This window comes from Macaca thibetana, chromosome 16 (assembly GCF_024542745.1).
Source record: "Macaca thibetana thibetana isolate TM-01 chromosome 16, ASM2454274v1, whole genome shotgun sequence".
Lineage (NCBI taxonomy): Eukaryota > Metazoa > Chordata > Mammalia > Primates > Cercopithecidae > Macaca > Macaca thibetana.
The window spans coordinates 55,554,700-55,580,499 of record NC_065593.1 but is presented as its reverse complement, the minus strand read 5'-3'; the positions used below and the strand labels follow the sequence as shown (position 1 = coordinate 55,580,499).

The 25,800-nt window shown below is 44.9% G+C and overlaps 1 protein-coding gene and 1 pseudogene across 2 annotated transcripts in view; one reads left to right on the top strand and one right to left on the bottom strand.

Annotated features, from left to right (window-relative positions):
- Positions 1–25,800, top strand: part of NSF (N-ethylmaleimide sensitive factor, vesicle fusing ATPase) — a 342,977-nt gene that overhangs the window by 143,728 nt on the left and 173,449 nt on the right. The gene's annotated exons all lie outside the window — the stretch shown is intronic.
- On the bottom strand, positions 427–25,507 carry LOC126938958 (ADP-ribosylation factor 2-like; annotated as a pseudogene). The gene is made up of 5 exons (XR_007720234.1): positions 25,167–25,507; positions 22,145–22,304; positions 16,298–16,408; positions 5,503–5,627; positions 427–2,109 (listed from the first exon to the last, which is right to left on the bottom strand). The product of XR_007720234.1 is annotated as an ADP-ribosylation factor 2-like (transcript).

The window sequence follows — 25,800 nt, the reverse complement described above, 5'->3', positions numbered from 1 at the left end:
AAAAGTGAAAGACACAGTCCCTGCCCATTTGAGGTGTACAATCTAAATATTTCTCGGAGGCCAGGTGCGGTGGTTCGCGCCTGTAATCCCAACACTTTGGGAGGCCGAGGAGGGCGGATCACAAGGTCAGGAGTTCAAGACCAGCCTGGCCAACATGATGAAACCTTGTCTCCACTAAAAGTATAAAAATTAGCCGGGCATGGTGGCAGATGCCTGTAGTCCCAGCTACTCAGGAGGCTGAGGGAGGAGAATCGCTTGAACCAGGAGGCAGAGGTTGCTGTGAGCCGAGATCACGCCACTGTACTCTAGCCAGGGCAATACAGGAAGACTCCATCTCAAAAAAAAAAAAAAAAAGGTTAAGTAGTAGAAGTGCTTAGGTACTAATGTGGCCAACAGTTGTCTGGATAAACGAGCTCTAGACCACTCAGTGAACCTCCTCTCCAGGACATTTTTATTAATATTTGAAGAACAACATAAAACACATTTCCAGGTGGTCCATGAGATGCCATGGCCATCCAAAAGAGGGAGGCAATGTGGTGGAGCGTGGTCTTGACAAGAGCTATTTCCCATAGTGAAATTTGCCACGAACTCGGGGGCAATACCAGGGGTAGCTGGGAATCTCACATCTCCCAAATTAGCCCCTTGAGTCGGTCACAAACTCTCAGAACTCATAGGCGTGTGGTTCTGGGAATGGAAACTAACCAAAACCATCATCTGGACTGAGACAGCCAAACCTGGGGACAGCGCCACCCCAAAAGTGAACCGTCTGCTTCACGGGAAGAACATTTATCTCAGAGCAGGGATGTGGGAGCTGCAGTCACAGAGGACCGAGACCCCAGACGGTGATGGCCAGAGGGCAGACACGACCCTCCGCTGGCCTGCGGGGCTCTGGGAAAGAGCTGCGGCCTCACACTGGGTCACTTCCCCACGGGGTCCCCATCTGGCAAATAAGGGAAGGAACTAGCATATGGAAAAGGCTGGATACCTTCCTAGTGTTATGAAGTCTTGACATGCCAGTGAAAAAGCTCACTGATATCTTTAAATAAAGCATCTTACATCAGGAACTCTGGGCTAAAATACAGCGTCAGGGAAAAGTTCCACCAATCTGAACCTCTTCACACCTGCAATAAGCAAGTACCTTTTCTTTCCTGAGGATCATTTGCTTTAAAGCACTGAAGAGTGAGCTGCTAGCCCCAGCAGTGATGGTAAAGAATGACGATTTCTGGGGAGTGTAGTGGCTCATGCCTGTAATCCCAGCACTTTGGAAGGCTGAGGTGGGTGGATCCCTTGAGCTCAGGAGTTAGAGACCAGCCCAGGCAACATGGCGAGACCCCATCTCCACAAAAAGTACAAAAATTACCCAGGTGTGGTGTGCACACCTGTAGGAGGCTGAGGTGGGAGGATTGCTTGAGCCCGAGAGGCGGAGGTTGCAGTGAGCTGAGATCGTACCACTGCACTCCAGCTTGGGCGACAGAGTGGGAGGCTGTTTCAAAAAAAAAAGAAAATTTTTAATAAAAAATAAACATGAAAAGGTACAGTAAAAATATGGTTAAAAAAAAAAAAAAAAAGAATGACAATTCCTTCCTTTTTACGAAAGGACACCAAAGACTAACAGGACTCCAGATGCCAGACCAGGATTGCAACAGCTAAACTCAGTTCCCACTCCAACTCTCCTCCTCCTTTCCACCATGAAGCCCGCTCTGGCCTTCGAGCACCAGCAAGCCCTCTGGACTTCTCCATCAACTGCAAAAATGATCATCAAAGCTACTGAAATGGAAGGTGGTGTTTAAAACTTAACACGGGGTTTCTTAAAATGTAACCTGCTTTTCTTATGGCATGGATAAGGCACTGTGAGAAAGCTGCCTCCACTCCCAGCACACAGGTACACGTGCACGCAGCAGAGACCAGCCGATGTGGCCACAAGGCACAAAGAATAGATCCTTCTGGTCAATTCTGGTTCTGGAGCTGGTTGGCGAGCCAGTCCAGGCCTTCGTAAAGCCCATGTCCGGTAGTGGCACAAGTAGCCTGAATGTGCCAGTTTCCGTAGCGGAGGGAATGGAGGCCGAGCTTGTCTGTTATCTCTGCCGCGTTCATAGTATTAGAGAGATCCTTGAAAAAGAACATTCAAAAGTCAATGTATACTGTTGTATCCGTATAGCGAAATATGCTCTTCCCTGCTAAATGTGCCCAAACCCACAGTCTTCTCTGTCGATGGCAACCCCAACCTTCCAGTTGCTCAGGTCAAAAAGCTTGAAATTATCCTAACTTTTTTTCTCTCAATGTCACAGCCAATCTGTCAGGAACTCCTAATGGCTCTGCCATCAAAATTTATCCAGAATCTGACCACTTACTAACTTCACAGCTGTCACCCCAACCTGACGCCACATCACTTCTCACCTGGATGACTGAAATAACTTCCTAACTGGCCTCCCTCTTCTCTGCTCTGGATCCCGTGAAGCCTGTTCTCAACCAAGCCACCAGTGAATCAGATTGAATCATTCCTCTATCAAAACTGCAACAGCTCCCCCTCTCTCAGGATACGAGTCAGAGTCCTTACGGTCCACAAAGCCTCCTGGACTGGAGACCTCACCGAAGTGGTCGGTTCCATCTTTTCAATATGGCACTCACCATACGTTACTGTATCATGACATTTACTTACTTAAGTATATTTATTATTAACTGTCTATCTGTCTCCCCTAACTAGAATGCAAGCTTTACGAGGGCAGGAATCTTGATCTATCTTGTCCTCTGATGTATCCCAAGTGCCTCAAAATGTGCGTGGCACAGAATAAGCTCAAACTAAATTTGAATAAATCAGCATTAAAGAACAAAGTAAGGCCGGGCACGGTGGCTGACACCTGTAATCCCAGCACTTTGGGAGGCCAAGGCGGGTGGATCACCTGAGGTTGGGAGTTTCACACCAGCCTGACCAACATGGAGAAACCCTGTCTCTACTAAAAATACAAAATTAGCCAGGAGTGGTGGCGCATGCCTGTAATCCCAACTACTTGGGAGGCTGAGGCAGGAGAATTGCTTGAGCCCAGGAGGCGTTAAGTTACTATGAGCCAAGATAGCGCCATTGCACTCCAGACTGGACAACAAGGGTGAAACTCCATCTCAATAAACAAACAAACAAACAAATGAACAAAGTAGCTGTAGATGTACTGATATGGAAGGACTTCCAAGATATGCTAAGTGAAAGAACACAATCATACAATTGCTTACACAGGCAGAGAAAGTTGGATTTCTGGAAAGAGAAAGAATAAATTTAACAATGAAGAGTAGCACTAGACTATTTCACTTGAATATTCTGAAGTGTATGCGTATTTATACCATGAGAACATTCTGTTTTTATCATTGAAAACAACAAAGGCACCAAGTACAGTAGCTTACACCTGAAATCCTAGCACTTTGCAGGGCTGAGGTGGGAGGACAGCTTGAGCACAGGTGTTTGAGACCAGCCTGGGCAACATAGCAAGATCTCAGTTCTACAAAAAAAAAATTTTTTTTTTTTTTTTTGAGATGGAGTCTCACTCTGCTGCCCAGGCTGGAGTGCAGTGGGGTGAACTCGGCTCACTGCAAGCTCCGCCTCCCGTGTTCACGCCATTCTCCTGCCTCAGCCTCCCGAGTAGCTGGGACTACAGGCACCCGCCACACGCCCAGCTAACTTTTTGTATTTTTAGTACAGACGAGGTTTCACCATGTTAGCCAGGATGGTCTTGATCTCCTGACCTCCCGATCCGCTCGCCTCGGACTCCCAAAGTGCTGGGATTACAGGCGTGAGTCAAAAAACAAAACAAAACAAAAAAAGAAAAATTAAAAAATTAGCTGGGCATGGTGGCATGTGCCTGCAGTCCCAGCTACTTGGGAGGCTGAGGAAGGATCACTTGAGCCCAGGAGTTCGAGGCTGCAGTAAACTGTGATCACACCACTCCACTCCAGCCTGGGCGACAAAGACCCTGTCTCAAAACACAACAAAACAAAAAAATCACACACACATACACACACACTCCAGATTCATTTTCTTTCTTTAACAGTCATATATTCACTAGTGCAAACTCTGGACTGACATTGAACCTGAACAGTGGAGTAACGGTTGTACAAATGATGATCCATTGACCATTTAAAATCATGTCTACAAAGAGTTGGATAACAAGAGACAATGCTTTTGATAAATCTAAAGTGATAAAGCAGATGCAACATTGTCAAAACAGTATGATCTCAATTACATAATGAATGCACTCATGGAAGAGAAAGTGAAGGAAGGATGTCAGAATGTGACAGTGGTCATCTCAGGCTGGTACAATTCCACGTGGTTCTTTCTACCTTCTTTTTCATGCTTAGTTTAGCTCAGAGTCCTGAGGTTGGATAGTTCTACGCTTGGTCTTCCTCCCATGTTTCTTTTACTGTTTTACATTTATGTACAAGCCCTTTTCCTCCTCCAAAACAGGCCCTATATGATCCAATCTCATCTCCTCTCTCCCCCGCTCATTCTGTTCCAGCTGTGCTGGCTGCCATGCTGTTCCTAGAACCGTGTGGCTCCCTTCCTCCCGGCCTTCTGGTCTCTGCTCCGATGTCATCTTATCAGAGAGGCATTCCCAGTCTTTCCCACACCTACCCTGCCCCCTTACTATGCTTTTCCTTCTTCCACAACACTTACCATCTGACATGTATTATTATTTATTTTACTGTGTAGCCCAGGATGGAGTGCAATGGAATAATCTCATCTCACTGCAGCCCCAAACTTCTAGGCTTAAGGGATCCTCCCACCTCAGCCTCCTGAATAGCTGGGACCACAGGTGCATGCCACCACATCCAGCTAATTTTTGTACTTTTTTGTAGAGATGGGGTTTCACTATGTTGCCCAGGCTGGTCTTGAACTCCTGGGCTCAAGTGATCCCCCTGCCACAGCCTCCCAAAATGTTGGGAGTACAGGCATGAGCCACCACACCTGGCACATTACATTTTATTTATTGGTTGACTCTCTTCCCACTAGCAACGTAAACTCCATGAACACGAGGATTTTGTCTGTCTTGGTTTAAGCCTAAAACAAGGTCTGGAACTTAGTAGATGCTCGATGGCTCACACCTGTAATCCCAGCATTTTGGGAGGTCAAGGTGGGCGGATCACTTGAAGTCAGGAATTCACGACCAGCCTAGCCAATATGGCGAAACCCAGTCTCTATTAAAAATACAAAAATTAGGAGGGCATGGCAGCACATGCCTGTAATCCCCGTTACTTGGGAGGCTGAGGCAGGAGAATCACTTGAACCTGGGAGGTGGAGGTCACAGTGAGCTGAGATCACACCACTTCTCCAGCCTGGGCAACAGAGTAAGACTGTCTCAGTAAGAAAAAGATATTCTAGCAAGGAGATGGTGGGAGATGTTATGGTTGGGACTGGAGAGAGGGAGGCAGACATCTCATTTAAATGTCTACATTCATAAGTGAGACATTTGGCAGTAAATTTCAGTTCCAGCATTCAGAAAGTCAGTAACAATATACCTGTTTATTGGCAAATACCAATAAAACTGCATTTCTGAGCTCATCATCCTCTAATAAGTAAGTTAGTACTTCCCGGGCCTCATCAATCCGCTCTCTGTCATTACTGTCAACCACAAAAATCAGACCTAGAAAGAAATCACGAGCATGTTAGTGATCTGAGCCTGGAAAACACACGGCTTCTCCCTGCTTCTGTGTGTGACTTCACAAAGGCAATCAGTATGGAAGGATACATCATCTCTAGAGTTAGGAGGCCTGCTGTACACTCAACTCACCTTTTGCAGAAGCATCACAGCTCTGTACCATATTAACAACAAGAATATATACTGAAAAAGTTAGTCTCATTTTATAATCACTTAATTTCCACATCAGGGAAAAAACATGCTTTTTTATTTTTTAATTGATTGATTGATTGATTGATTGATTGATTGATTTTGAGATGGAGTCTCACTGCAGCCCAGGCTGGAATGCAGTGGCATGATCTCGGCTCACTGCAACCTCCACCTCCCGGGTTCAAGCAATTCTCCTGTCTCAGCCTCCTGATTAGCTGGGATATAGGCACACCATCACACCCAGCTCATTTTTGTATTTTTAGTAGAGACAGGGTTTCACCATATTTGTCAGGCTGGTCTTGAACTCCTGACCTCAGGTGATCCGCCTGCCTCAGCTTCCCAAAGTGCTAGGATTATAGGCATGAGCACTGCGCCTGGCCAAAACATTGTTTTTTTAAAACATGTAAAGTTCATTATAATAAACAGCATTCTGGGTCTAGCTCTCTACAGCAAAACTTGAGACAAAAGCTTAAGTGCAGGTACTTTCTTTGGGAAGTGATCCCAGGGAGCAGGAATGAGGGCCTGAGGGAGTAAAACAGGGCAGAAGAGACAGACAATAGAAGTTATCAAGCTGGGCCCCCACTGTGGGACCACTGCTCGCTATTGCTGGACATTCTAAGAAGCCATATCAAATGCCCATCAGAACTGTCCACCCAGGAGACAAAAGAGGAAACAAGTATCCTTCAGTACCCATTCCCTGTTAGTCAAGAACAACTCCACAGGTGTTAGGCCACCCACACTTCTGGGTCACATTGGTATGAACACCAACAGATTCCTAGGGCATCTGTATAGCAATGAATTTGGCTGTTCTAGAAGGTAGCCTCTAAACCCTTGGACTTTGCAGAGTGATAGGAGTGTCTTTGTTATCATGGCGGGCGCACATCTGTAAGTTGATGCTAACAAGATGACTCAGGGTGGGCCCCTAGATAGTTTATGCTAACAAGATCACCTCTGGAAAAATGAGGGTGCTAAAGTTTGAGTCACATGGCCAATGATTCAATCAATTGTGCCTATGCAATGCAGCCCCAATAAGAATGACGAATACTGAAGCTCAGGAGAATGTCCCTGATTGGCAATACTCTATACATTGTCACGCGTCGATGTGCTGGAAAGGTAACGGCCCCTGACTCCACGAGGAAGAACACTGAAGGCTTTGTGTTTGCTGCCCTCCCAGATCTATGTGTCTTTCCCTTTGACTGATTCATTTGCATCCTTTTGCTTTATTGATCAATTAATAAAACTGTAATTGTACAGTTGTACATCAGGGATGGGGTGTAATGGTACATCCCTGAATTCTGTGAATCATTCTAACAAATGATCAAACCTGAGGGGGTAGTGGAAATCGCCAAATTCGTAGCCATCTGGCCAGAAGTGAGGGTGGTCTGAGGACCCCCAAACCTACTGCCAGCTGGTGGCTGAAGTTGGGGATTCTTGTGGAGGATGGTGCCCTCAACCTGTGAAATAAAGCCCAACTCCAGGGGGTTGGTGCTGGAAGTCTCTGCAGCATCCCATACTATAGCATCGGATACATCCCAGGAAGTAAAAGATACCTGGGGCAGGCCAAAGAAAGGCATCACCCCATCACACCTGAGTGAGGGTGACCAAAGCCTGCACAGACCCAGTCACTGCTACATTGGCTGGAGGAAGCTGTGGGGCCAAAAGCATCTCCAGGGAGGGGCACAGGAAGCATCCAACACATCCTCCAAGAACAGGAAGGGGAGATGCCCTTGGCGGTAGTTCATGTGACATTAATGGTAACAACAATCTGTCAGCCAGGTGTGGTGGCTCATGCCTGTAATCCCAGCACTTCAGGAGGCCAAGGTGGGCAGATCACTTGAGGTCAGGGGTTCGAAACCAGCCTGGCCAACGTGGCAAAACCCCATCTCTACTAAAAATACAAAAATTAGCCGGGTGTGGTGGCGCACACCTGTGGTCCCAGCTACTCAGGAGGCTGAGGTGAAAGAATTGCTTGAATCCAGGAGGCAGCGGTTGCAGTGAGCCAAGATCGTGCCACTACTCTCCAGCTTAGGTGACAGAGTGAGACCCTGTCTCGGAAAAAACAAAAAAACAAAAAACAAAAAAATTGTGTTTGGCTAACAGTAAGCCCTTAACACAAAAATGTGAAGTGGCTGCCAAAAGAATAGTTTGATCCTAGACTGCATCACCAGTAGTGACGGGATCTCAGTTCCTAGGACATGGGTGACACCAGGCTTACTCTATATCAGGCAGAACATCCTGGGAACATTACACAGGCAGTGCTGGACTCCACACTCTGAGACATGGGCAAACTGAAGAAATTCAAAAAACGACCAGGAGAGCAAAGGCATTCGACACTCGGCCATATGAAGACCAGCTGCTGTAACTGGAGATTTTACCTGGAGAAAAGATTCATGAGGGGCTGATGGCTATCTTCAAGTAGCTGAAAGTCTATGATGTAAAGAGGATCCAAGCATTTTATAGAGCTCTGTGAGGTGGACTGAAGATCAGTGGTGAAAACTACAGAAGTCAGCCTAACAGAGTGTCAGCAGATGAAGATGCAATGGGCTGCCTCAGAAGGCATTGCTGTCACTGGAGACGTTTGTTTGTGCACAGCTTCAGTCACAAGTCATGGGGACCCTGCAGAAGAGACCCTGGAAGGAAAACAGCAGCAGGATAAGATGACTTCTTGGTTTCCTCTGACAATGAGATTTCATGACTATGTCCAGGCGACTAAACCAGTGCTGGCCCTCTTCCCTTTCCCTCCGTGCCTCCCAGGCCCACTCAACAGCTGCCTGAACCCGCGGCTCCAGAGCAGCCTGCTATGGCTGATAGAGAGTTCCTGCGGCTTCGGCATGTTTGGGGCTTACGCGTGAGTCAATGTCATGTCTGCTACATCATATCAGATTAAAAAATGAAAAACATTCAAAACTCCCCTGAAGATTTCATATGCTATCAGCAGTTCTGGTCTCTCATCATAACTAAGGAAGCCAGATTATCCAGAAATTTGAGATCCTTAGTCACCAATGCAGAACTGACAGGGAGGAAGCTGCCATATTATCCCTTTGCCATTCCTAATAAAGCTTTGTAATATTAGGTACCATTTTATACTGTCTTTATATAGGTCCTTACCTAAGAACCTAACATCAGACTGATCCTACATCTGAACTAGGAGAACCTACAAAAAGCATATTTACGGCTGGGCACAGTGGCTCACGCCTGTAATCCCAGCACTTTGGGAGGCTGAGGTGGGCGGATTACCTGAGGTCAGGAGTTCAAGACGAGCCTGACCAACATGGAGAAACCCCGTCTCTACTAAAAATACAAAATTAGCCAGGCATGGTGGTGCATGCCTGTAATCCCAGCTACTCGGGAGGCTGAGGCAGGATAATTGCTTGAAACCAGGAGGCAGAGGTTGCGGTGAGCCGAGATCGCACCATTGTACTGCAGCCTGGGCAACACGAGCGAAACTCCATCTCAAAAAAAAAAAAAAAAAAAAGTATATTTACACATGTTACTATTAATGTGTTTTTTAAAATGGGAATATATGTATAGAGAGCTGGTATATACATAAAATATGTCTGGACAGATATACAAGAAATAAAAATGTTTGTCAGCCAGGCACAGTGGCTCGTGCCTATAATCTCAGCACTCTGGGAGGCTGAAGCGGGCAGATCACCTGAGTCAGGAGTTTGAGACCAGCCTGGCCAACATGGTGAAATCCCATCTCTACTAAAAATACAAAAATGAGCTGGGCATGGTGGCGCACACCTGTAGTCCCAGCTACTTGGGAGGCTGAGGCAGGAGAATTGCTTGAACCCAGGAGGTGGGCATCGCAGTGAGCCGAGATCGAGCCACTGCACTCCAGTATGGGCAACAAGAGCAAAACTCTGTCTCAAAAAAAAAAAAAAAAAAAAAAAAAAAAAAATGTTGTCTATGGGAGGGGAACTGAATGGTTAAGGGACAGGAATGAGACAGTGACTTTTCACTATACAGTCCGCCCTCCACATCCATGGGTTCCATATCCATGGATTCAACCAACCACAGATAGAAATTATTAAGAAAAGAAAAAAACTGCATATGTGCTGAACATGTACAGACTTTTTTCTTATCATTATTCCCCGAACAATAGAGTTTCACAACTATTTATGCAGGATTTATGTTGTATTTAGCATTATAAGTAATCTAGAGGTGATTTAAAGCAGGGGTCCCAACCCCTGGGCCACAGACCAGCACTGTTAAGAACTGGGCCTGTTAGGAATGGGGCTGCACAGCAGGAGGTGAGCAGCAGGTGAGTGAGAGAAGCCTCATTGGTATTTTCAGCCGCACCCCATCCCCATCTCTAGCATGACCACTTGAGCTCCACCTCCTGTCAGATCAGCTGCAGCATTCGATTCTCATAGGAGCGTGAACCCTATTGTGGACTGCGCAAGCGAGGGATCTAGGATGCCCGTTCCTTATGAGAATCTAATGCCTGATGATCTGTCACTGTCTCCCATCACCCCCAGATGGGACCATCTAGTTGCAGGAAAACAAGCTCAGGGCTCCCACTGATTCTACATGATGGTGAGTTTGTATAATTATTTCATTATATATTACAATGTAATAGTAATAGAAATAAAGTACACAATAAATGCAATGTGCTAAATCATCCCAAAACTATCCCCAATCCCCCCCTCCAGCCCCCCGGTCTGTGGAAAAATTATATTTCACGAAACCAGTCCCTGGTGCCAAAAAGGTTGGGGACCACTGATTTAGAGTATAAAGGAGGATGTGTATAGGTTATATGCCAATACTACACCATTTTATATCAAGGCCTTGAGTATCCAAGGATTTTAGTATCCATGGGAGGTCCTGGAACTAATCTCCCACAGATACCAAAGGACGAGTATACACGTTTTCTTACTTTTGAATTTTGAACCAGATAGATACACTGCAATTCAACAAATTAAAATAACTGAACCTACAATCAAGGAGAAAAATATTTCTCCATAATAACTAATGGACCATCTTATGCATTCTATAAAAATATCAATTAAGAAATCACAGCCGGGCGCAGTGGCTCACACCTGTAATCCCAGCACTTTGGAAGGCCAAGGCGGGTGGATCACTTGAGGTCAGGAGTTCAAGACTAGCCTGGCAAACATGGTGAAACCCCATCTCCACTAAAAATACAAAAAATTAACCAGGCATCGTGGTGGGCACCTGTAATCCCAGCTACTCGGGAGGCTGAGGCAGGAGAATTATTTGACCCAGGTGGAGGCTGCAGTGAGCCGAGATCACACCACTGCACTCCAGCCTTGGTGACAGAGCTAGACTCTGTTTCAAAAAAAAAAACTCAGTGATGCACACCTGTAATCCCAGCACTTTGGGAGGCCGAGGCGGGCGGATCACCAGGTCAAGAGATCCAAACCATCCTGGCCAACATGGTAAAACCCCGTCTCTACTAAAAATATAAAAATTAGCTGGGCGTGGCATGCGCCTATAGTCCTAGCTACTCGGGCAGCTGAGGCAGGAGAATCGCTTGAACCTGGGAGGTGCAGGTTGCAGTGAGCCGAGATTGTGCCACTGCACTCCAGCCTGGCGACAGAGCGAGACTCTGTCTCAAAAAAATAAAAAAAAAATAAAATAAAAAAGAAACCACAAACTGTTCAAATTCCAATCTATACAAGTGAAACCTACACAGTTAAATGTCTTTTAATAGAGAGCTAAAAGCATTAAGTTCTATCATACTCAACATACTGATGAAGAAAATTTAAACTAAAAGACAGCCTGATGTTTAGAAACTGGCAGAAAAAAAATAGGGCTGCATCCAAGACCACTCACAGCAAGTCCATTCTTCCAACAGCTCCCAATTGCTATTTCATGAAAAGTCCAAATTACCCACCCCAAGGTCCTAGAATACAGCCAGCTCCCTACCATCAAAAGCAATAGTCACCGAAACTTACTAAAATTAGGCTTGTTATGAAGAAAAGAGTGAAGAAATAAAGGCATTTATTTCATCTTGTTATTTGAATGTGAAAACTCCCAGTAGGGTAAGAAAAAAGAATTCTGCCAGAGAAATGATGAAGTGAAACCTCAAACAATTTGGGCTTTTGAGTGCCTACTGTCATCCAGCCATGAAATGGCTTTTTACATAAGCATTTTACATAAGTAATTTAAGCCCGATGATGCAGGCAGTAGGTATCATCTCCATTTTAAGATGAGGAAATTGAGACAGACGAGATTACCTAACTGTCAAGGTTTCACCGCAGAGCTGTGGTTCAAACCCACATGCTCTAGTTTTACTGCAGTTAAGAAACTGCAAGGGTTTGCCAAGTTGTCAAGTGCCAGTCCAAGATAAATGGATGCTCTGAGTATCAAAAAATATATATAATCTGCAGATCGAAACACGAAGATACAAACATCTAAGAGTCACCATGGGAGTTGCTGGGGCATCCAGTGGTTTCTCTGAAAATCTATGAAGGAAAAGAATAAAGCATTTTTCCAGCCTTTCTTGTACAAACTATATTTCAGGGAAACCAAATATTTGATGAAGGAATTCTTTGTTTAGAAAGATTTTAGCTAATAAATGCAGAGGAATAACAAGATTTAGGAGGGGAAAAAAATCACCATTTTATAACTTCTAATAAAATAATGGGTTTAGGCAATAGTTTTCAACGGATGCTAAAATGATTAGGTGAAAAGTTGATGGAGAATTTTAATTCAGGGGAATTAAGCTGATATCACCTGAAATCATTTGGCATCACTAAAAATGTGACAAGCTGGTGGCTGCCAGGGAGTGGGGGGACTGGGTGGGGGGAAGCAACAGGAGTTATAGTTTACAGGTACAAAGTTTCAGTTTTACAAGATGAAAATAGTTGCAGAAATGAATAGTGGTGATGGCTGCAGAACATTTTGACTGACTATACACTTAACAATGTTTAAGATAGAGCTGGGTGCAGTGGTGCACACCTGTAGTCCCAGTTATACAGGAGGCTGAGGCAGGAGAATCACTTGAGCCCATGAGTTCGAGACCAATCTAAGTAACATATAGAGACCTCATCTCACAAAAACATCACTACCACAAAACAAAACAAAACCCAAAAAAAAAAAAAAAAAGCTTAAGATGCTAAATTTTAAGTTATGTGTATTTTACCACAATAAAAAAATAATGAGGTTGGGTGCAGTGGCTCATGCTTGTAATCCCAGCACCTTGGGAGGCAGAGGTAGGTGGACCACAAGGTCAGGAGTTTGAGACTGGCCTGGCCAATATGGTGAAACCCCGTCTCTACTAAAAATACAAATAAACTAGCCGGGCGTGGTGGCTCACGCCTGTAGTCCCAGCTACTCGGGTGGCTAAGGCAGGAGAATTGCTTGAACCCAGGAGGCCAGGGTTGCAGTGAGCCGAGATTACACCACTGCACTCCAGCCTGGGCAATAGAGGGAGACTCCGTCTCAAAAAAAAAAAAAAAAAAAAAAAAAAAAATTAAAACATAGTTACCCAGCAATTCCACTTCTAGGCATATACCCAAAGAACTCAAAGCACGGACTCAAACAGATACTTGGACATGAATGTTCACAGCAACATTATTCATAATAGCCAAAAGGCAGAAGCAACTCAAGAGTCCATCAACAGATGAATGGATAAACAAAACGTGGTATATCCGTACAATAGAATATTATTCAGCCATTAAAGGAATTAAGTTCTGATACATACTACTGCATAGATGAACCTTGAAAACACTGTATTAAGTGAAAGAGGCCAGGCGGCTGAACTTCGAAAGACTACTTTACAATTCCACTGAACAGGCAAATTCATAGAGAGAGAGTAGAATAAAGGTTACTAAGGGTTGGGAGAGAGGGGAATGGGCAGTTATGGCTTAATGGATACAAAGTTTCTGTTGGGGATGATGAAAAAATTGTGGAAATGGACAGTGGTGAAGGTTATAAAACACGGTGAATGTACTTAATGCCACTGAATTGTATACTTAAGAATAAACTTGTAATTTTTATATTATGTATATTTTGCCATGATAAAAATTTTTAAAAAATGTTTAAGTGTGACAACCAAACTTCTGTATTAGGATAGGAAGAATACTTATGAAGTATTCTTGCCTCTGAAATGAACCAGAATCTAATCAAGTCTCTAGAATAAACAACCAGTTCACAGGAAATCCACAGACAGCCAAGCAAGTTAGACGGCACCATAATAAAGTAATCAGCCAAATCCAGAATGTGGAATAAACAGTTAACAACCAAAAAAAAAAAAAAGGGGAGGCCAGGCGAGGTGGCTCATACCTATAGTCTCAGCACTTTGGGGGGTCAAGGTGGGCAGATGCTTGAGCCCAGGAGTTTGAGACCAGATTGGGCAACATGGTGGAAAACCCATCTCTACAAAAAGTATAAAAAAATTTGCTAGGTGTGATGGTATGCACCTGTGGTCCCAGCTATCTGGGAGGCTGAAGTGAGAGGATCACTTGACTCCAGGAGGCAGAGGCTGCAGTGAGCCGAGATTGTGCCACTGCACGAGACCCTGTCTCTAAAATAAAATAAAATAAAATAAGGAAAACAAAAGGCATAGAAAAAGAACAACTGCTGTAGAATAAAAGACTAAAGAGGCAAAACAACAAAATGCACTGTGTGAACTTTGATCCAGATGCAAACAAAGCAGATGTAGAAAAGATACTTTTTTTTTTTGAGATGGAGTCTTGCCCTGTTGCCAAGGCTGGGGTGCAATGGTGCGATCTTAGCTCACTGCAACCGCCACCTCCTGGGTTCAAGAGAATATCCTGTCTCAGCCTCCCGAGTAGCTGGGATTGCAGGCACACACCACCATGCTTGGCTAATATTTTTGCATATTTTTAGTAGAGATAGGGTTTCACCAGGTTGGCCAGGCTGGTCTCTAACTCTTGACCGCAGGTGATCCACCAGCCTTGGCCTCTCAGAGTGCTGGGATTACAGGTGTCAACCACCACACCCAGCCAGGATACATTTGATACAACTGGGGGAATTAGAATAGGGACTAGGTGCTAGATATTAAAGAATTAGTATTAATTTTGGAGATGTTATAATGGCATGGAGATTTACATATATATGTATATAAAAGGCCTTATCAGTTGGAAACGAACACTAAAGGATGTATGAATAAAAGGCATCATGTCTGAGATGGGCAAAATGCTAATAACTGTTGAGGCTTGGTGACGGGTACGTGGGGGTTCGTTATGTTGTCTTCTCTGTCTTTGTATTTGTTTTAGATTTTCCGCTAAAAAAGTTAAAAAAAATAAATGCACTACTTTGAGAAAAAACATTCTAAAAGCTATAGCCTGGAAAAGCTAACTGCAAATAGAGTTAATTGCCAAAGGTGACAGCTAAAACAATGATATAAAATATAGAGGGACAGTCGACTAGGGTGTTTAGTCGGGAAAGACTGACGAATGTGTAAGTCTTTACTACCAAGTACACGCAGGAGAAACTTCAAAACGAACAGACTCCAAATAAATTCTAAAATGAGTAATTTGTAGATTCCATATGGTTAATATTTTACATGAAAATCAGGGTGTAAAAACTATAGTCAGCCCTCTGTATCCACAGTTTCAACCCACCTTGAACCAAAAATATTAAAAAGTAATAATGCAGGCCGGGCACGGTGACTCACGCCTGTAATCCTAGAACTTTGGAGGCCGAGGCGGGTGGATCACCTGAGGTCGGGAGTTCAAGACCAGCCTGACCAACATGGAGAAACCCTGTCTCTACTAAAAATACAAAATTAGCCGAGCGTGGTGGTGCATGCCTGTAATCCCAGCTACTCAGGAGGCTAAGGCAGGAGAATCACTTGAACCCAGGAGGTGGAGGTTGCGGTGAGCTGAGATCATGCCATTGCACTCCAGCCCGGGCAACAAAAGTGAAACTCCATCTCAAAAAATAAATAAATAAGTAAATAAATAAAAAAATAAAAATAGTAATGCAACAGTAAAAAAAAAAATACAAATAAAAAACAATACAATCTAACTATATAGCATTTACATGCTAGTAGACATTAGAAGTAACCTAGTAGTGATTTAAAGTAGACAGGGGGGCTGGGCGCGGTGACTCACACCTGTAATCCCAGCACTTTGGGAGGCCAAGGCAAGTGGATCACCTGAGATCAGAAGTTCAAGACCAGCCTGACCAACATGGCGAAACCCCATCTCTACTAAAAATAAAAAAATTGGCCAGGCATGATGGCGCATGCCTGTAACCCCAGCTACTCGGGAGGCTGAGGCAGGAGAATCACTTGAACTCAGGAGACGGAGGTTGCAGGGAGCCGAGATCACACCATTGCACTCCAGCCTGGGCAACAGGGCAAGACTCTGTCTCACAAAAGAAAGCTCCCCAGTAAGGGGACCCAAAGAGAGGAAGTGGCTGAGAGTGTCAATAGAGCAGAGCACCACAAGGTATCACTTCAAGCATCTGTCTTTAGAGACATTTCACAGAAACAGTATCGAGGCTATACACTGAATAATCTTTACCTTTTGTGTTCTGGAAAATATGCCGCCACAGAGGTCTCATTTTGAAGTGGCTGCCAACATCTCAGACTGTGAAGGTGATATTTTTATATTCTACCGTCTCCATATGGAAACCTAAATGAAATAGGGGGAAAATGTTTAATTATGATTTGTGCTGGTTGAACAATTCAAAATAATTTCAACATGTGGATAGTACTTTTAATTTACAAAGCAGCCTGCTAGTCAAATATCTATAGCCTTCAAAGAGAATGTGCTGGCCCCCTCTCCCATTCATCAGGACAGGTGTCTCAAACCTTCTCTACTCTCCAATCTCCAGCCATGCACCTGCCCTTCCTCTCAGCAAGAGACTATCACAGTGTACTTCAGAGCAGAGAAGCCACTGATGGGACTGACTTCCATTTCCACCATACAGCGTAAAAGCCAGTCTACATCTTTACCCACGCTTTTCTTCCTCCCTCTTGGAACAACAGAAGAGGGTAACTCTCTTTCACCGACTCCCTCCCTCTATGATCCACATCCACTCCACCCAGACTGTCTGGAATTTTTACTATTCCTACTCTCTCCCATATCTGAATATCTCCAATCTGTTCACCTTGGCATGCTTAAGTCTTTTACATCTTTAAAAGCAACAGAACAAACCTTTCCTTGACCCCCACATCTTCATCAGCACCCTCTTTCTTCCTTCCTTCAACTTCTTCCTTCCTTCCTTCCTTCACATCTTCACCCTCTATTTGCTCTTTTTTTTTTTTTTTTTTTTTTTAAAGAGACAGAGCCTTGCTGTGTTGGCCAGGCTGGAGCACAGAGGTAGAATCATAGCTCACTGCAGCCTCAAACTCCTGTGCTCAAGGGATCCTCCTGCCTCAGCCTCCCAAGTAGCTAGAACTATAAGCATGAACTACCATACCTAGCTAAATATAAATTTTTTTTTGTAGAGACGGGTCTCACTATGTTGCTCAGACTGGCCTCAAATTCCTCAGGTCAAGCAATCTGCCCGTCTTAGCCTCCCAAAGTGCTGGGATTACGGGTGTGAGCCACCATGCCTGGTCTATTTGCTCTTTTAAAGTCAAACGTCTCAAAGAAGTGTGGCTATATTCACTGAGCTTTCTTTGGTCCTCTCACGCAACAGCACCTTATCTCTGCTCCACCATGTTGGGTAGCTGGTTTTCACTAAGGTCAGCAATGACCACCAGGTCAACAAATCCAACACATGCCTTTTCAGCTCTTCCATAATCTGATCTTCTATCTGACACTACTGCTCACTCCCTCCTTGACACTCTTCCCCAGCTTCCCTTTTCCTTTTATCTCTATGGCCGTACCGTCTCAGTCTCCTTAGTGAGCTCAGCCACGTTTAACTGATCCTGCAATGATGGAGTCCCCCTGGCTCTCACTGGCCCCATCGATTCTCCTCTTTCTGCACCCCTCCCTACGCAATCTCACTCACTGCCATGACTTCATTCCTATCTCTGTACTAACTCTGAGATTTATATCTTCCAATCTAGCTCTGAGATTTATATCCTCTCTCCTGAGCTTCAGGCTCATAATCTAACAGCTTTGGCAAATGTCTTCAAGGCCCCAAAACAAGGTATCAGTCAAAAATGGAATTTAAGGTCCCTACCCCCCACCTCCTCCTCTGCTAGTTATCCCCTCATTGACTTCATTCCACAAGCTGATAGCCTAAGAGGAGCCCTGGAAACATCCGATGCTCTCACTCCTAGAACTCTACTACCATATCTTATCAATTCAACCTCTTAAACAGCTAATAGTCACCCTAATCCAACAGACCATCATTTCTAGCCTTAATTCTTGAAACCATATAACTAATTGCACCTCAGCCACTCTCCCTGTCTCCATCCAGTCACCACCTTCTAATCAAAGCAATCGCTTAAAAACACGTAGTGTGGTCACATCATTTCTCTACACATTTATGTTTGATTGGAATATTTTCAAACTTACAAAAGAAAGAATAATCTCCCCAAAAAAATAAAATTAAAAATTGAAAAAAGAAAGAATAGGCCGAGCACAGTGGCTCACACCTGTAACCCCAGCACTCTGGGAGGCTGAGGTGGGCAGATTGCTTTGAGCTCAGGAGTTCGAGACCAGCCTGGGCAACATGGCAAAACCCTGTCTCTACAGAAAAAACACAAAAATTAGCCAGGCATTGGTGGTATATGCCTGTAGTCCCAGCTACTTGGGAGGCTGAGACAGGAGAATTGCTTGAGCTAGGGAAGCAGATGTTGCAGTGAGCTGAGATCACGCCACTGCACTTCAGCCTGGATGACAGAATAAGATCCAAAAAAGAAAAGAAAGAGAGAGAGAAAGGGAGGGAGGGAGGGAAGGGGGGGAGGGAGGGAGGGGAGGGAGGGAGGGAGGGGAGGGAGGAGAGGGAAGGAAAGGAAAGAAGGGAAAGAAGGGAAGGAAGAGAAGGGAAGGAAAGGAAAGAAGGGAAGGAAGGGAAGGAAGGGAAGGGAAGGGAAGGAAAGGAAAGAAGGGAAGAAAGGGAAGGAAGGGAAGGGAAGGGAAGGATAGGAAAGAAGGGAAGAAAGGGAAGACAGGGAAGGAAGGGAAGGGAAGGGAAGGATAGAAAAGAAGGGAAGAAAGGGAAGACAGGGAAGGAAGGGAAGGGAAGGAAGGGGAAGGAAGGAAGGAAAAAAAAGAAGGAAAGATGTCCCTTTGGCAGCTTCCCACACCCAAATCCCAAACATCACTGTCAAGACCCACAGTCAGCTGGGCCTGCTCCCCTTCCAAACCTCAATTCTAGTCATGCCTTATTTTAGTGAGAGACACTCATTACATTGCAACAATCTAAATTCTTGCTAAATAAATAAATACAATGCCATTCCAATCCTATAGCGATGGTAGGGGCAGGGGCAGGAAACTTAGCAAAATTATCTAAAATTTAACTTGGAGAAATAAACAAGTAAGCACAACCAGGAAATCTCTGAAAATGAATAATGAATTATTTTTAAAGCTATGCCAAGCCCTAGTAACACTTGAAGTAACAGAGTTCAAATATAAATGTAACTCTGTAGTTGTCCAGAAAAAGGTAGTTGTCCAGAAAAAGACACACATACCAGTGAGAATTTAGTATGTGACAAAGAAGGCATTTCAAATCAGCATGGAAAAATTATTCAATAAATGACATTGAACAACTGTCTACTCCAGCACTGTCCAATACAATCACTAGCCATTTGTGACTATTTGTTTATTCATTTATTTTTTTGTTTTGTTTTGTTTTTGAGACAGAGTCTCACTCTTGTTGCCCAGGCTGGAGTACATGGCGCGATCTTGGCTCACTGTAACCTCCATCTCCCAGATTCAAGCGATTCTCCTGCCTCAGCCTCCCAAGTAGCTGGGATTACAGGCAGCTGCCACCACACCCCCACCTTTTTTTTTTTTTTTTTTTTTGTATTTTCTGTAGGGACGGGGTTTCACCATGTTGACCAAGCTGGTCTCGAACTCCTGACCTCAAGTGATCCACCGGCCTCGGCCTCCCAAAGTGCTGAGATTACAGGCATAAGCCACCACGCCTGGCCTATTTATTTAGTTTTTGAGACAGAGTCTTGCTCTGTAACCTAGGTTGAAGCGCAATGGTGCAATCTCAGCTCACTGCAACCTCCGCCTCCCGGGCTCAAGTGATTCTCCTGCCTTAGCCTCCCGAGTAGCTGGGATTACAGAAGCATGCCACTACACCTGACTAATTTTTGTACTTTTAGTAGATATGGGATTTCACCATGTTGGTCAGGCTGGTCTCGAACTCCTGATCTCAAGTGATCTTCCCACCTCAGCCTCCCGAAGTGCTGGGATTATAGGCATGAGCCACTGCGCCCAGCAATGTGGCTATTTAAACTTAAAGTGAAAATCAAAAATCAATCAACAAATAAAAATAAGTAAAAAATAAACAATGTTAAATACAATTAAAAGTTCAGTTCCTGGCTGGGCACAGTGGCTCATGCCTGTAATTCCAACAGTTTGGGGGGCCAAGGTGGGCGGATCACCTGAGGTCAGGAGTTTGAGACCAGCCTGGCTAACAGAGTAAAACCCCGTCTCCACTAATAATACAAAAATTAGCTGGGCATGGTGGCACACGTCTGTAATCCCAGCTTCTCAGGAGGCTGAGGCAGGAGAATGACTTGAACTCAGGAGGTGGATGTTGCAGTGAGCCGAGATTGCGCCACTGCACTCCAGTCTGGGTGACAGAGCGAGATTCCATCTCAAAAAAAAAAAAGTTCAGTTCCTCAGTTGCATTAGCCACATTTCAAGCACTCAACAGTCACATAGCTATTGGCTACCACTTCGAACAGCACAGACAGAACATTTCAATCACTGCAGAAAGTGCCTCCTAGACAGCACTGGCTTACCCATTTGGAAAATTTAACCAAATTCCTACCTTACTCACAACCATCTCATAACTCGAACATTCTCATCGGTTTCCCACTCCTCAATCGACGCAATCTCTGCAGTTACTGCCCAAGTTGAAAGGTGATCATTTGGAGGCCAGATGCGGTGGCTCACGCCTGTAATCCCAGCACTTAGCAGGGCAGATCACTTGAGGTCAGGAGTTCCAGACCAGCCTGGCCAACATGGTGAAAACCTGTCTCTGCTACAAATACAAAAATTAGCCTTGCGTGGTGGCGAACGTCTGTATTTCCAGCTTTCTCGGGAGGCTGAGGCATGAGAATTGCTTGAACCCAGGAGGCGGAGGTTGTAGTGAGCCGAGATCGCGCCACGGTACTCCAGCCTGGATGACAGAGCGAGACTCCATCTCAAAAAAAAAAAAAAAAAAAAAAAAAAGTTGATCATTTGAGTCCTGTGCCTAATTCAGTGTTCAGAACAGTAGTCATGTTCACATGCCAACCTGTGGGGTGTATCCTCAGTCAGAAGTTTGGATCTAAAGGCAGTTCACAAGGCAAAGATTCAGTTCTGTCAAAACTCATTTTGCAAATCTCTTAACAAGCCCATAAAACACAGTGCTGGTTCACAGTAAGAGCAATACAGCCAGCTTGTCTATTTCTCTAGTTGGACATCATCTCAAGCAGTTGGCTTGAGCCAGAGTGAAGAAAAGAAATCACACTCCGTCTCTAAGCACCAGGAGTGTACTTGGTGTAGAGAGATGCGATGCTGCTGCTGAGGCCAGCTGGAACAGAGGCTGACTGAGGAGGCACCAGCAGATTCCCAGCTCCCACCTCAGCCTTCTGCTGGGACACTAGCTGGGAGGAATGGGGGGCAGAACTACCCTCCCTGTTTGGCCCATTATCTTTTTCTTTTTTGCCAAGCAGATAGGGTTAATTTTGCTTAGTCTACCTGTGTTCACATGTCATCTTTGTGAACCTAAGAATGTGCAAGCCACTAGAAAAGGACAGAGAACCTGGTCAGGCACGGTGGCTCACGCCTATAATCCCAGAACTTTGGGAGACCATGGCAGGAGGATCGCTTGAGCCCAGGAGTTCGAGACCAGCCTAGGCAACATGGCAAGACCCCATCTCTACCAAAAATTCAAAAATTAGCTGGGCATGCTGGTGCATGCCTGTAGTTCCAGCTACTCAGGAGGGAGGTGGAAGGATCACTTGAGCCCAGGAAGTTGAGACTGTAGTAAGCAGAGAGGCGCCACTGCACTCTAGTCTGGGTGACAGAGTCAAAAAAAAGAAAAGGATATATAATGTAACCTGGTTTTTGGCCTCTAAAAATGTATGCTCTTGGAGTAGACAAGATTTTTAAAAAGGATTATTCAATAACAGAAGCAGCATGTAAAAATAAAACATATTTCTCTGGTGAAACAGAACCTAACAGAAAAAATATATATAACATACTAAATTGTAAACTGGAATTGCCGCAGGTCTTTCATTAACTTACCTACTGTAGGGATGGTAGGCACAGTCTCCCCCAGCTTCAATTTATACAAGATGGTGGTTTTTCCAGCTGTATCCAAACCCAATATAAGAATCCGCATCTCTTTTTTCCCAAGTAGACTCTTAACGAGCTTTTCAAAAATGTTTCCCATTGTAATTGAATTCTGTAACATGACAAGAAAAGCAAGTCAAATAATTGTTCTTTGCAGAGATATAGAAGCAACATGCATAAAATACAAGTGTCAATTAGAAATGGCTTCCAGGAAAAATTAAACAATTTTAGGTACACTTTGGCCAATGAGTAGTGAGTCTTATCTTCAAAGGGAAACTCAACTAAACCTTTCAATACCTTACCAGAAAATTATATTTTCCACTGCAGCATCCAAGTGGGATATGCAACTCAACCTCAGCACTGCTACGACAGTGGCAGCCTTTGGTCAATTTAGTACAGAAGTACAGGACCAGGCGTGGTAGCTCACGCCTGTAATCCCAGCACTTTGGGAGGCCAAAAGGCGGGCGGATCACCTGAGGTCAGGGGTTCAAGACCAGCTTGGCCAACATGGTGAAACCCCATCTCTACTGAAAACACAAAAATTAGCCAGGCCTGGTGGCGCACACCTGTAGTACCAGCTACTCAGGAGGCTAAGGCATAAGAATTGCTTGAACCTGGAGGCAGACGTTGCACTGAGCCAGGACCACGCCACTGCACTCTAATCTGGGTGACAGAGCAAGACCGTCTCAAAAAATAAATTAATTAATTAATTAAATTTTTTAAAAAAACAGAAGTACAGAAGCAATAATACAACAAATACAACTATACCTCATTCTAAACTGTACTGAAATGAGAATTTGTGAAGCAGAGAAGCTGTTTATTTTATGCAATATAAAACAAAGTCTTTAAGGCAGGTTAAACAACTATATCCCTTGGAAACGTAGTAGTTCCCTATGGCTAGCAGACAGCCTAGTAAATAACCTAAGACATTTCAGAGGCAAAGAAATTCAGCGTTGGGAAGCTTCACTGCCAAGAGAGAGAACTTGGCAGAGTTGAGGAGGCACCACAGCATCCAGTTTTCATTTGAGTCTTTTGTTTTAAGACAGGGTCTCACTCTGTCACCCAGGCTGGAGTGCAGCAGCACAATCACGACTCACTGCAACCTCAACCTCCCCATCTCAAGCAATCCTCCCACCTCAGTCTCCAGAGCAGCTGCGACTACAGGCATTCGCCACCTTGCCCAGCTAATTTTTGTATTTTTTGTGAAAATTAGGTCTCACTATATTTCCCAGGCTAATCTCGAACCCCTGGGCTCAAGAAGTGATTCTCCCACCTTAGCCTCCCAAAGTCCTGGGATTACAGGCGTGAGCTACCAGGCCCAGCCAGTATCCAGTGTTCTATTGCTGTAACTATCACCTTTCTCTCAACCAGTTCTTAGAACTTTTTATTTAAGTATAGTTTACATACAGATATAAACGTACATAACTGTAAAGTTCAATAAATTTTCATGAACCAAACACATCTATGTAAACAAATCAAGAAAAGATGATTTATCAGGCTAGGCGCAGTGGCTCACGCCTGTAATCCCAGCACTTTGGGAGACCAAGGTGGGCGGATCACCTGAAGTCAAGAGTTCAAGACCAGCCTGGCCAACATGGCAAAACCCTGTCTCTACTAAAAACACAAAAATTAGCCAGGCATGGTGGTGCACAGCTGCAATCCCAGCTACTCAGGCAGCTAAGGCACAATAATCACTTGAACCTGGGAGGTGGAGGTTGAAGTGAGCTGAGATTGGGACACTGCACTCCAGCCCAGGGCAACAGAACGAGACTCCATCTCAAAAAAAAAAAAAAAAAAAAAAAAAAAAAAGATGATTATTAGATCAATTCTCCTTGTGTCTCCTCCCAGTCATTACTCCATAAAAGGTAATCACTATATTGACTTCTAACAGCATAAATGTTCAATATTTTATTTTTCAGTAGAGATCATGGTAGCTTACATAAAGTACATCAATAGCAAAGTTAGACTAACTTTACAGAAATGTACAGTCTCTTTGAGATCAGCCTACTTGAAATGTGAGCTTGACATTCTAAGTAAAGACTTAAAAGCAGTGCTGGGTCTACACCTCTAACCAAGCTCTTGGAAGTCTATAAAGATCTTCAGACCAGGTAGGGTGGCTTACCGCTGCAATTCCAGCACTTTGTGAGGCCAAAGCAATAGGATCACTTTATTTTTTGCTTACTAAGATAACAGAAAACACGGGAGGATTGCTTTAGGCCAGGAGTACGAGACCAGCCTGGGCAACACAGCGAGACCCTGCCTCTATTTTTTAAAATAATACAAAAAAAAAAAAAAAAAAAAAAAACCCTATATCCTTGTTCCAGAGACTGTGATTTATTTTCCTTTTAAATTGCTAACCAAAGAAAGCTTTACTCCTGGTCAGGGGAGGGGGAAGACACAAAGACGATAGGCAATCAACCATTCATTCGAACTCTGGTGACCACAGAGGGGAGGTCCACAGGCCTCACCGCTGAAATTCCACAGGCCTCACCGCTGAAATTCAACAGTGGCCAGCAGTAGCTTAATATCATGGATTACGCCCAAGTACACAACATTCCTTTCTAGGATGAGAGAAAGCGAGCCCAGAATTTTTCCTGTTCACAAATATGGAACATGCTGGGGGAGGGAAGGTATTTCCCGCTCAGATGCCCCTTGAGGCAGATAGTTCCACAGATTCCCCCTGCCAACCGCACAGACACACCCCTTTGACCCCCCTCTCCCTTCTCTTTCCTCTTCTTGCTACTCATGTGCCCCAGACCCCCGCGGTCCTGACACCCCTGCGCCGCTGAAGACCCTCTGGGGTATGATGGCTCCGATTACAGGGCCTTTTTGGCATGCTCACTCTCCCGGCCCCAAGCGCCAAAAGTGCATTAGGGAGAAACGTCGGCACGAACGAGCACGGTGGCCCAGGTGAGCGTGCGCGGCAGCCAGGCACGCCCGGCTGCCGGGGAAGAACGCCGAATGCCTTTTTTACCTGGGCCGCCAGGCCGCTCCTTCTCAACTTGTGCGCCCCTGGAAGAGCAGAGAGAGGGCCTTGCGTGGAACCTACGAAGCCTCCTTCGGTTCCTCGCTGCTCCGGCCGTCGAGAGGGCAAAGAAGGAACAGCGGAGCCCAATACCTTTCCGCAAGCCACCGCCGCCCTCCAGTTTCTGGCCCGCAGACGAAGTGGAGATCCAGCCAGGTCTTGAGTGCTGCCGCCCCAGGTGAGCCGGAGATTCACCTGTTGCCACTCAAGGCACCGCTACCTACATCACCGCCGACTCCGCGGCCTTTAGGATTTCGGCTCAGTTCAGCTAAACCACAACCGGCGTGGAGATAGGAACAGCAACCAACCAATCACCCACCGCCTCCTGGAGCTTTTGCACCAATGAGCTAGAAGTTTTGTGAGTGACGACACATCTGACCAATGCAAAGGATAGTAAAGGCCTAGGAGGGAGGGAGCGCCGTAGGCGACGCCACGAAGCTCTGGCAATACCCTGTTCATCTTCAAATGACAGCTCAGCGAGTTCCGGCGAGACACGCCCACGTCCTCCATGCCACGTGCGACCAATCAGAAAAGCAAAAGGATTGTCTATTTGCACAGCCAATCGGCTGGGAAAATCGCTGAG